The sequence below is a fragment of the Hesperophylax consimilis genome, chromosome 10 (assembly GCF_061612785.1).
Source record: "Hesperophylax consimilis isolate HC1 chromosome 10, BYU_Hcon_1.0, whole genome shotgun sequence".
Taxonomy (NCBI): domain Eukaryota; kingdom Metazoa; phylum Arthropoda; class Insecta; order Trichoptera; family Limnephilidae; genus Hesperophylax; species Hesperophylax consimilis.
This window is the reverse complement of record NC_142845.1, coordinates 34,952,423-34,966,283: the sequence shown is the minus strand read 5'-3', so window position 1 is coordinate 34,966,283 and position 13,861 is coordinate 34,952,423. Positions and strand designations below refer to the sequence as shown.

General features: G+C 33.8%; 1 protein-coding gene across 1 annotated transcript in view; it reads left to right on the top strand.

Annotated features, from left to right (window-relative positions):
• Positions 1-260: 260 nt before the first annotated feature.
• LOC149420683 (uncharacterized) overlaps positions 261-13,861 on the top strand; it is a 31,342-nt gene continuing 17,741 nt past the window's right edge. The window contains exon 1 of the mRNA XM_089636893.1: positions 261-401. The gene's annotated coding sequence lies outside the window, so the exon portion shown is untranslated. The remainder of the gene's footprint in view (positions 402-13,861) is intronic.

Here is a 13,861-nt window from a genome sequence, read left to right as displayed (position 1 = left end):
TAGGCGAGTTATATAATATCTTCTTCAATAATCGCAAATTCTCCTGTGGCGTCATATAATATAAAATAATCATGTAATATATAATTTTTTTATGCGTTTTAACTTTCAACTTAAAACATATCATACCAAAGTGTTGCTGATATTATTGGGTCACTTTGTACATGTTATAACCTACAAGCTTTGTATTTCAGCCGCAGGTGCGTGACGCTAGTGGCGCTGTGGGCGGTGTTAACGCGCGCTAACATTTGAGCACTTTTGACATTTACGTTACGCGGAGCGCATGTTTTAACGACCAGTGCCACAAATCAGCTGTTTTCAGAATAATATTCGTCCGTTTGTGCCACCAATTTCAAAGTTATCAAATATATCGCCAGTGACCTGTATTAAAACGTGAAAAGAAGGTAAGTGATGTTTTTACTAATATTGTTTTTAACATTGTCTCTTCTTGTTGTTATTGTGATGATATCTACTATTTACTCTTATAATACATTGTATACAATAAGGCGATGCAATGCGAAGTAATGTGAAATCATGTGTATTTTGTTTGACAAATTGATCTCTTAGAAATATTATAATATAGGTGCTTCAATTAAATACTGCAGGTAAAACACAAGGAGCATTTTCGATCAAGTCTTTTTATAAGCTCAGTATCAGGCTTTAAAACAAACTTGAATATGCAAACTCTCATATTTATATTTATAAACGCCTTTCTTTATATATTTGTATTGTATAATGTGGCAAATTAGGTCTTTTACAAAATGATCGAAAATATTTTAATATTTTTACCTGAACTTCTCAAAATAAAATCTGCAATCTCGCGTTGTTTTTTTTTTATGAAATAAAACGGGCGGCATTCAACAGATATGGAATTGCAAATTGAACCTTACGGCGTCCGCATAACGACAAGTGCTTTTTATATAATTTTGTATTTACACTATGTAAATAATCAACTCTGCGTCTCGATGTTTGTATTAGTTTTAAAATAACTTTGGTTAACATATTTGTGTCTGTCATTTTATGAATGGTTATAACAAAACCAGTTAATTCTTGTAGGATGGACCCATTATGCTAAAACTGGTAACTTGTTTGTATCTTTTTAGGGCGACTCACCTCCCAATAAGTTGCTGAGCGAATTATTCAGAATATAAAATTGAATTAGTGTATATTATACATATAACAAAGTTTTTATTTATTTATTAATAGCTGTACCACGCCACACGTTGCTGTGGCGTGGTCTGATAGAGAAACAATAGCGCGTGTTGCTTTACGTCCAACAGATGGCGCTGTTTAAAAAAGTTTTTTTTTACTTGTCACATTTGACAAGTTATAATCTCTAAATAGTTTAAAAAAGTATAAAACAAATTCACTATCCGCATCTGTCTGTTCGTGCGCTTAGTTCTTCTAAACTACTCAACGGAGTTTGATAGGGTTTTCACTATCATTTAGAGAATTTCTTCTGGAAGGTTTACGTTTATAATACATGGATAATATATTTATTTAAAGTAGAGAAAAGCCGAGCAAATCCGGGTACCTACACATCAGCTAGTATAGGTATACACACGCGTATTCGAATGCAATGGTGTGTCAAAATTTCAAAGCAATCTGTGAAAAACTTTCGGAAATGTAAGATTTGAACATACGAGCATTAACATTTATAGATTATCTCTTGAGAATATCAAATAAAGATAAGAAACTAGAAGTGACTCGGTCAACTTTTCTCATTAATTATCTACATAGGTCGCCTAATATTAGATAAAAATAATTTTATATATTAAATTCAAATGTGAACGCTCATTTTGTAACTCACAACTCAAATTATCATTTATTTATTTATTTATTAAACGCCATAAAAGGCTTTTACAATAATGTGATACATTATACAACCTTTTTTACACAACTAGTAATAATACAAACGCTGCAGCCAATTCCCCTATTTCTCGCATCCTTCAAACATTCAACTCAATTCAAACAAGCACAAGTACCGATATATTTTTTGATTCTCTCCCTCTATTTAAGAAAAACTTTTTTAGCACACTAAATTCGCCAACATAACACATACAACCACACACAGACACACACGCTCACGTACACACACACAAACACACACACACACACCTCTCTCCTTCCCCAGCACACTAATTAACTTAACTTAAAAATGTAACTTAACCGTAAATGTATAATATACCTCCTATGTATATATCTCAGCGACATGTCATTGGTACCAATTATTATACTAACTTTTATAACTTTGTAACTATTGTCATCTATGTAATTATGTACTGTTTGTTTCTGCAATAAACAAAAATAAAAATAAATGAGATTATAAGTACACAGTGGTATATAGGCGAATATTAGTATTACATTTAAGAACACAACAATATGTATACAAAACGACATTGAATGTGATACAGCTGAAATTTTCTTAAGGCATAGAAAGCTACAATAATAGAAAGCACTTCATTTAAACAGGATAAAATATACAGAAAAGGTGACTTGCCAACAGATATAATCTAGCAAAATATTATAATAGCGCAAATAGTAGTGAGTTTGTTGTTATAATCAAATTTATCGCCACTTGGCCACTATGGCCGGCGGGTATGGCAAAGTAGCTTCAATAATTCAGGGCTGTCAGAGACTTGACAATTAATAAACTATATATAAGATAATTAACTATATCTGTTACTGTTGATATAATACACTGTTTCATCTATCTATGACACTATTTGTTACGTTCCTGTTCCGGTTTCAAGATGGTGTAAATAGTTAAATAATTCAAATGTGAAATTGTCGTGTTTATTTATTAAATTGGTAGGTATTTAAGTACCTACTTTCAAGCCTTATGATTTCGGAGGAAATTTCGGTTTTGATTGAAAATAAGGGAAAATTAAAAACATGCTTTTTTAGACGCGAGGACTACTGTTTACAGAACTATAATATAATATTATAATATTGAATGATTAAATTAAAATAAACCTGTTAATACTTGATTCCACATTTATTCCACAAATGAAAGCCAAAGATTTTTTCCTCGCTCGACAGACCGCCAGATTTTATCCATGGCTTTGACATAAACATGAACTGGAGAAATACGACGTGTCTAATAATTCTGCCCCCTTGATTTATAACAAGTTTCTCGCTAACTTTTTAAGTTTTTAAGTTCCAAAAAAAATATCTTTGAAGATAATATCTATACATTTGTTATGTCGCAACGTTAATTATATGAAATTCCCTCAATAGAAAAAAACCGCAAAAATAAGCTTCGAAATTTATTGAAAACACATTTTGTTCTGTTATTTAATATGTTATAGGTATGAAAAAAATCACAGTGCATTTTTATATGCATCTAAAGCATTTGTCGAGAAATTTTTGCTCTATTTCAAACAAGTCGTGTTTTATTAAATATTTTCACCATTTTCGCCGTTTTTTAATATTAGCGCGCTCCCTCATCATTCGTATTTATATCTCCTTTTCAAACCATATTTAAACGTTTACTATGGGCCATTAAGAAAAACCATATGAATTGGGTTTCGCTAGTATTAGTATTTTATTAATCGTAAACTACGTAATTTATGGCAAGGGCGTATTTAAGGATGGGGAAGGGTTAGGTGGTTCAAAACCCCCCCATCGGCATCAGTATTGCGTATAAAAAAAGATAATAGCACTCGTAGATTACATTCCTGGAAAACACAACAATATTATTTTCAGCATCTCTTCAAACAATCTCCCCCTTTCTCACTTCCCCGCAAGGTAAATTCCCTTGTCACCCTTTGGGTCCAACTCCCTTCCCATGTGAATGCCTTAGCTACGGTATTGAGGTATGGGCCTATTTATTTATAGCCCAGTCAATGAAGGGAAAAAAAGACCCAATGTCGGAACTAATTCCCCGGAAGCTGAATTTTTCACAGATGTTAGAAGACCTTTAGACATGTATTTTTACAAAAGTCCCCGACTTTCCCCCTTGTGCTTCCTTCCCCACCCCCCCCCCCCTTGAATTTATTTTTCAAAGCCTTTCGGAATACGCTAATATCTCCATAATGGTTTTATAAAATCAGATTATTTATTTTTTTTTAGTTTCTTATTAGTTATTCTAAAAAATTGTACTCTTTCATTTTTGCAAGAAAAGCTGTACAATCTCTGCAATTTATTAGTAAAGGAAAAGTATCAGTTTTTAAAATAGTATTTCAGAATATATTTGCACATAACTTTTTTCTGAGCCCGTTAACGAAAAAAAATAAATCAACAAAACTTGTAGACAATATTTCTAGCTATAAAATAATGTATATAATGATGGGTTTTAATTTATAATAAGGCACGTAGGCTGTTAATAAGGAGCACGGCTCGCGGCGGCTCGAACGCGCAGCGGTTCGCGGCGCAGCGAGAAATTACAAAAACCTTAGGAAAGTAATGATTAATTCATGTGTTTGCTTTTTTTATAACAAATTCATCTAACTTTGAAGAGTTTTATTGTCATTTACCAGTTTTAGTTCGGAGGGGAGGGGGGGAATATAAATATTTTCCCCTGCCCAATGAAGCGCTTTCATTATCCACCAACCGCCGTGCCCCGGTCTGGCTAAACAGTCATATTATGTTGTATGATTGTTTGTAACTTATTATTTAAATAAAGGTATGTGGGAAATTTATGGGAATCAGTTATCGCGTCCTCAACAGTAACCCAGATGCTCCATGGACATGAATATTCTCGGGCAAACAGAGCCTACACTTTAACAGCAGCGTCTCTTGTTCACGTAATCAGAGAAGAATACCGAGATATTGATGGTAAATTAAGACAAATAGAAAATATGTATCAAGATTTTACGTGTTACGTGGAAGAAAGATATGGAGGAGGTTAATAATGATGACAATCTAAAAGAGACGATTTCATATACTGAAGCAAGTGAAGACAGGATTAAGGAATCATCGAGTAGGACTGCCAAGTTGTGGCTTTACCTTCTACATTGCATCGACCTCCTGCTTAGATTTATATTTGCAGAGAAGTCCGAGAATCGGAAAATGCACCTAAATACTATTGTTGATATGCTTCCATTTTTCCACCCGGCAGGAGATTTACCATACGCAAAATCAGCACATATGTACGTTCAAAGTATGTTGCAACTCGAATCAAGAATAACTAAAGAAGAATATAAACTATTCACTGAAAATGGGTACTTTACAATAAGAAGAAGCGACAGATATTGGTCCGGTACGTGGACGGACACGATCATCGAGCAGTATCTCATGCGACCAATGAAGTCAGTAGGAGGTTTGACACTTGGGCGCGGAATCACTGACAGCGCTTTGTCAAAGTGTAAACTTGGAACCACTTACTGCGTGAAAGTGCAACAGAGCATTGAAGAATTCATCGGTATAGAATTTAATTTTACTGAACAGCATGTTGAGCTGCGCGAATCACGGAAGAAAAGGGATTAGCTAGATATAGGAAAATATATATCATGGCTAAGACAGCACAGCCCGTTCACCAAGCTTTTGGGGGAGCGGGTGTCTTTATCTTCAGGGTTTATTTCGGATAATAGTGTCAATTGTGATAATGCTTATGAGGTGGGCCTGGCAGCTATGCAAAAAATGAAAGGATGTAATTTTGGAGATATACGACTGAAAAGGAAAGACATGGTGACTACCCAACAAGATTCAAATCCGCAACTGTTAGGACGAGACAAGCTGCAGTAAACCCCCAGCAGCTATTTAACAGAATACTGTGCATTAGTGATAGTCCTAGCAAGCTTTAGACCTACTTAGGAAATGAATTGGCTTCAAGACCCCTTCTATTTTTGATGAAGTCTCCCTTCGTAAAGGAACAAAATCATGTATGGCGAAAGTATTTATCGAAAGTATTCATGACGAAGTTGATTTGGAAAATGCTGCAATAGTCATCGATGGGGGATACCTCCTACACTCTGTTGTTTGGCAAACTTAAGCTACTTACGGAGACATCATTAAATCATACTCACGTTTCGTCCATACTAAATTTGGCAAACATTCTATTGTCGTTTTCAATGGATACCCTGAAGAACCAACTGTAAAATATGAAGAGCAAAGACGAAGGTCGGCTAACAACTCATCGTGCGATATTGAATTAAACTGCACTACACGTTGTTTGACTAAGAAGGAAGCTTTCTTATCTAATAAGAAAAACAACAAACATAATGATTGAAGCACTGTGTCATGAATTTAGTGAATCTGGTTTGTAAACAGTCACGGCCGCAGGTGATGCCGATATTGACATTGTACTAACCGGCATCGAACAACTCAACATCTTCTCAAAAGTGATTGTTGTTGGCACGGATAGTGATCTTTTGGTATTACTTGTAAGTCTTGCTCCTGAAGGAAAATCTATTTTTTTCTGTAAAGATGTTGGTGGAAAGCCCCTTTCAAGAACTTTCTACATCATAGAGAAACCTATAATGTTACGTAAAGATATTCGAAAACACATGCTATTTACCCATGCCATTACGGGCTATGATACGACCCTATCTTTATAAGGGTTAGGAAAGATAAAAGTTGTTGACATGATGAAAAACAATCCCGAAGCAAAACACGCAGCTGAGGCATTTCTGGAAAAAGATGCAACTGAAGAGAACTTGTTGCAAAATGGAGAAAAATTCGCTCTCGCCATGTATGGTCTTGGTAGCTACTCTAATTGAAATGAAGCTCGATACTATAAGTTTACCAGACTAACGACAAAATCAGCTTTTAAAACTAAATTTGACTTGGCAAAACTACCACCGACAGAGTTTATTTGCAAGTACAGTTTTGGTTAGGAAACAAACTAAACCCTATAAACTGGGGATGGAGGTATGAAAATGTAAATGAAAATGGTGGAAAGAAGAAATTTTTTAAATCATTTGCTCCTGATGACCTTGTTTCTATGGTGTACTTTTCCTGCAAGTCTGGATGTGGAAATTACTGTGGCTGCAGAAAATCTGGATTTACCTGCTCTGCCATGTGCTACAACCGTAACGGATTATCATGTCTGAACACACCCCAGTATGACGAATAAATGGAAGACTCTCTTGACTAGAAAATTATTTAAATATTTGACTAATTTTGTCATAGATAATATTGATAAGTATATAATATAATTTACAAACCGTTTGGCATTATAATATTTTTTGAGGTATATTTTAAGAAGCTTGTTTGAAAGTAAACCATTTTAGATCTATGCACTATTTTAAGTGATTTGTTGTTTCGGTATTTTATTGTTGATAGGTGCACATAATAAAACAAGTGAGAATCTCCACAAAAGATTTTTCAGAACTTCGCCATAACATAAGGTCTGCAATATTTTAATGTTGTGAAAGGGTAGTCCTACGCTGTTGTAGGTATTTTTGGCTTATTTAAATAATAAGTTACAAACAATCATAGAACGTAATATGACTGTTTAGCCAGACCGGGGCACGGCGGTTGGTTGATAATGAAAGCGCTTCATTGGGCAAGGGAAAATATTTATATTCCCCCCCCTCCCCTCCGAACTAAAACTGGTAAATAACAATAAAACTCTTCAACGTTAGATGAATTTGTTATAAAAAAAGCAAACACATGAATTAATCATTACTTTCCTAAGGTTTTTGTAATTTCTCGCTGCGCCGCGAACCGCTGCGCGTTCGAGCCGCGGCGAGCCGTGCTCCTTATTAACAGCCTACGTGCCTTATTATAAATTAAAACCCATCATTATATACATTATTTTATAGCTAGAAATATTGTCTACAAGTTTTGTTGATTTATTTTTTTTCGTTAACGGGTTCAGAAAAAAGTTATGTGCAAATATATTCTAAAATACTATTTTAAAAACTGATATTTTTCCTTTACTAATAAATTGTAGAGATTGTAGCTTTTCTTGCAAAAATGAAAGAGTACAATTTTTTAGAGTAACTAATAAGAAACTAAAAAAAAAAAAATAATCTATTTTTATAAAACCATTAAGGAGATATTAGCGTATTCCGAAAGGCTTTGAAAAATATATTCAAGGGGGGGTGGTGAAGGAAGCACAAGGGGGAAAGTCGGGGACTTTTGTAAAAATACATGTCTAAAGGTCTTCTAACATCTGTGAAAAATTCAGCTTCCGGGGAATTAGTTCCGACACAAAACCTTCATTGACTGGGCTATTACCAGCATCTAGTATGAATGGACACTATTTGCGCGGACAATATTTGTGATAAGATTATGCTAAACATCAAATATATTTACTTAAAGAAGTTTGATAGGTATGTTAATTGAAAGAAAGTTGTCGGTTTTTAAGAATCCTTCTTTTGTTTTATAATAAATTGACTTTCTATATCGTTGACAGTTTCTTTTTACATATTATGTTTTTTTTTCTAAGTCATCTGTTAGGATGCTGTGTTGGAAGTTCTGGGAAGGAAAAAAGATATGAGGGGTGGGAAAGAATATATGGATCAGTGTGTCCAGGAGTGATTACACCTCACCCGATGAACCCGGGCACCCCTGCTAAATCACCAAATAGAGAAGCACTTGGGGTCACCTATGGCAGAGGTGTTAGTTATCCAATAAATGGCCTCCCAAATCACAGCGATATTAATTAACTAGACAAACATAAACCAGGATAATCTGTACTACTCAAGCCACTTACTTATCTACACCTATGTCTATACTTTTTTATTTGGTTTTACGCCCAACCGGACTTTTACATGGATTTTAAGAACAGAATATATCTAAGCTATCGAAAATAATACACAAAATTTTTAAAGCATGAAATAACAGTAAACTGTTAAACTGAATATGAAAGAATATTAGTAAAACATGTAACAGTACATAAAATAATATAGAAACTAGAACATTACTACATATAAGACAAATCACTAAAACTGCATTACCAACGCTACTATAATTCGTAAGATTCAACAAAGTGCTGGAATAGATTACGCTTAATTCTATAAATGGTACCCCCAAACTTGTTGCCCAGATCATGAATCCTATTGGTTAGTGAGTGTCTCTGATAGTTGGTTGTGTATGTATTGCAGAAGAATGTTATATTTTGTCTCGTGTTCCTAGTCGGCACATGGAATTTAATTGTGGAAATGATGGCAGGGCTGTCAATTAACTTGTTAATGACTCTGTGTAACACAATCAAGTCTGACATAATTCTTCTCTCAGACTAGGTACGTTATTAGGCTAGCTTTAGACTTGTAAGTTTTTTCGTAAATTTACGACTTCTAGCCAATGGGCATATTGGATTTTCAAAATGCAATATGCCCATTGGCTAGAAGTCGTAAATTTACGAAAAAACTTACAAGTCTAAAGCTAGCCTTAGATTTCAGAAATTGATTCATCAAACTGACATAAATTCAATAGGAATTTTGAGCTTAAAATTTAGGTACATAAGAAATTTGTGCTGAACTCTTTCTATATTGTTAGAGTGAACTTTATACAAAGGGGACCAAATAGTTGAATTATAAATAATGAAATATAGAGATTTCTCATACAATCTAAGGACTTAAAATCAGTTAAAGTTCTCCAAAGCAAACCAATCATATTTAAAACCTATTATTATATAGTTCATGTGAGCAATAAATGTTGATTTTAGTCATAAAACAAAAATATATTCCAGCGGATCAAACACTTCAGTATTATCTAGTTAGCTGATATCACTTCCATTATTATATTATTAGACATTCTTATCTCAAGTTAGCTCATAGTATATTTATTACTGTAAAATGGGGTGACATGTCAATTTTCAACTTAAAAATTAAATAACTATTTTGTAAAACAATTTGTGTCCGAAAATTTTATGTCATATTTATTATACACGCTTAAAATATCGCAATATATATTTAAATTGTATACGTGTTTGGGGAGTCAAAACGAATAAAATCACGGTGGTCGTGGTATGATTTGAGATTTTCACGGCCAAAAGTATTATAGTGATTTGTTTTGGGGTATTATGCCGTGTTGCGCTACCTCCTACTTTATCAGATGTGTAATCTACCTACATAAGCATAGATTAGCACGCATTTCACCACAACCTTAGATTGCACATCTGCCCTGATGATGCACACTGCAATGTTGTCCGAAACGTTGGCTAAAGAAGGAGGTAGCGAAACACGGCATAATACTCCAAACAAATCACTATAACGGTGATCATGGTTACATTTCGAAGTGGGAGATTTTGATTCATTATTTCATTAGTTTATACTATTACAATATCCACTGTAATAGTAATCGCCAATTCCAAAAAAAAAAATTGAAAAATACAAGGTCGAATATCCAATTACTTATATTTGATATATGTATATCGATTGATATTAACTACTGATATTCTTTTAATGTAGATGACACTAAACTACTACAATCGTGGAGGAATTTATAAAATGTATTAAATTTGCAATGTATTATAATGAATAAATTTTCTCTTTGTCTGAAAATATAAAAAAAACACTTCACAATTCAATAGATAATAGGTTTGATTATAACTAGAAACCTACTAATTTGACAATTATTTTCGAAGGATCATTGCATCCACGTTGCCCGAAAAAATCATTAAAAAGAAGCGAATACATGCACAGAGAAAAATAACTATTGCTGATTTATTAGGAATCTCTTCAAATTATTGATAATTCCGGTTAAAAACGGGATTGCAGGTCTTACGAATGATTTAACAGGTTTCCTGATAAACCTTTAGTAAATTACGAATATATTATCATGTCCGAACACGTTTTCATGAAAGTCCGAATATTTTTGTATTACAACGAAAGTTCTTTGCATCGTCATGATATTATCATTTAGGCAAATGGATAAAACATATTTTTATGATTTTACTGTTTCAAATTTTCGTTTAGGAATCGCTAATATTGTCCTCAATAATTAAATATTTGAATTTGAGGTTTTACTTACTAAGTTATTCCAAATATAAAAAAGGAAAAAACATTATAAATGTATTTCTTCTTAAAAGGCCTGTTCGTTTATCGCGAGGGCAAAAATTGATCGATATAGGTGAGGTAGCGAGAATTCTGCAGATTTCCGCGATGGTCAAAATCACCCCCCGATTAAAAAATCGCCCCGTATTACGGTTCGTCATTACCTAGCTTTCCTTTTCCTATGTGGGTAGTAATAAATTATGCTTGTTCGTGTTAGAGTTAAATAGGTAATGACTTGTTAATACAGGAATTCCTGCTTGGCGTTTGCCAAATTGTTGGTGGGTACACTCAACATACCTGGCTATTAAACACGGCTAAAGCCATTTCAAGCAACGTTTAGTTTATGAATGGTGGTCTTTTACCATGGCGATAATGAGAGTATCTAGCACTATTTATGATTTTCTGTCTCTTTCAGCCATTGAATACTTTGTACATATTTATGCTAAAAGATCTACTAAATAAATAATATAGGCCAGACATTGTTAGGTGTAACTTAGTCTCTCTCATTTTTTTAGGCAGAAAATATTCAGTTGTGTCCCACAAAAATTCTCGAAATTTAATAGCTTTTTTCTGTATGCCCCCCCATACCCAATTTCTACCGTTTTTTTTTCTCGTTAACACTTTAAGTTTTAAGTTCCAAAAAATAGTTATCTTTGAGAATCATTGAGAGCTATACAATTTTTTTTTTCTTTGGTCTTAATATATTTTAAAACAATATTTGATAATGTGGACCTCACTGGGTGCTTTACCCGTGCTGAGGCCCATAGTTCAGAGGCGACATAGTTCCACTAGCGATAATCGGTGCGCACTGCGCGTAGACCGGATTTTGTAGTTTCCGGTCGGTCTGCGTTGGAGCATTGGGAGCGTTGGAGGCCAGATCGGACTAATTGGACGGACAAAATTGGAATCTATTTTTCCACTTCATGTCACATCTAAATATAATATACATCAATGGTTGGAATATGTAATACGCTGTTCCATGATAACTCAGTCGAATAACAATTGATATAAAGTCATTAAAAGTGATTTAAAAAAACTAACATATGAACATAACCAACGAAACCTATTTAATCTAGTTTTCGTTTCGTCACTTTCTATGACTTCTTATAACTTTTTAAAGGTGTGTTGAATTGTCATTTCGAAATACGCCATAAGAAAAATATTAGAGAAACAAAAAACTCTTTTATTATCACGTGGTTGTCTGGTTATTCATGACATCAGATAAGGCGACCCTCGTAGACCCCTAATAACCAGAGAAATGTTGATAAGGGCCTTATTATTATTATTACGGGTCTTTTGTGATTAACATTAAAAAAACGCCGGTTACTCATCATTCATTTGTCTGTACCTGCAGCAAAAGAGGTGACCTTTTCATCGATCTTTTCATGAATCAAAATAATAATATGTATTTACCCCTGGTAAAGGCTATTGCAGGCCCGGATTTGGCATAGGACTAAACGTGCTGTAACACAGGGCTCCTAAATTCTGAAATCCGAGCAAAAAATATTTTAAAAAATATTTTAAAAATTAAAGAGTGAATTCGAAGTTCCTAGCCAAACCACATAACAGAAATCTCTAATAGGGACTTAAAAATATTGGGATTTATAACTAGGCTAACGAGAAATTTTAACAATATAAACTGTATTAAATTGTTATATTTTACCTATGTAAGAAGTCAACTTGAGTACAATTAACCTGTCTGGAACGCACATTATAATATACATGTACAACCTGTTGAAAGAATACAAAACAAATTCTTACGTTTTATAAATTTTAAAATGGGTATTCCAGCAATTAAGTTGAACTACAACACTCTGTTAAATTATATGAATTTGCTCAAATTGTCAGACAGAAGAATTTTCACTGACTCGGTATTTCTGTATAAAATTCTAAATGATTTATTTTATGGTCCGGTATTGCTTAAATTGATAAGCTTCCAGATTCCACAACGTAATACTAGAAGTCAGGATTTATTACAGTGCAGAAATTCTGGGACTAACTACCATATGTATTCCTCTTTCCCCAGAATACTAATGGAGGGAAACTATTATACCAAATCAGTGGACATCTTCAATGTATCTTTAAACAAATATAAAATGTTGTTAATGAAGCAATTCAGTTATGTACAATAAATAATGTATATTTCATGTAAAAGCCCCGAAAAAGGGCGTTAATTAATAAATAAATAACAGATTTGAATCACTGAGAATATTTTAAGGTCCGCCTACAAGCAGCGACTTGCATTCGCAATCAGTTTGTTTAAAATGTACATAAACCACAAAATTAACAAGTAATTCGCTGGTATACAACTGTGCGGTATAGTTTGCCATATTAACGTACATGCTTACTTGAGCAAATTAGAGTTTGTGCAAGTAAGATTGAGCGTATAGACAGACCTTTATTAGGTACTCCTGTAACTGATGTCTTAGGAGAAATGTATTTTCTACAATATCATTGTTAAATAAATTAATACCTAGGGGATGGATAACATTTGCAAAGGTCGATTGAATTCACTTGCTCTCACAATAATATTTGTATAATTTATACAGAGCCAAGTCCACAATGGAGTGCTGGTACCTACCCTGATGTATTGCAGTGATGGCAGAGGAAGGACGAAAATAGATTTAATGTTGTAGAAATGAGATCACAGAGGCGTATTTGTGGCAAAACCATATATGATCGTGTTAGAAATGTGGAGATTCGCAAAGAATGCAAGAATGATGTAAGCGTAATGAGAAAGATTAAGAAAGGGACGCTTAGTTGGTTTGAATATGTGAAGAAGACATGACACGATCAAATAAACCAGATACTTGAGTCAGGCCATGTCAAGATTTGGAATAAAATAAGAGGATGTATGAGACGATGTATGCAAGTGAATGAAGCAAGGAGTTTGTGCCAAGTTGTTTGACGGTCCGTTCTACCTGCCTATCTGCGTAAAGGTTAGTTAGTTAGCCAATATTATAATATACAAATTT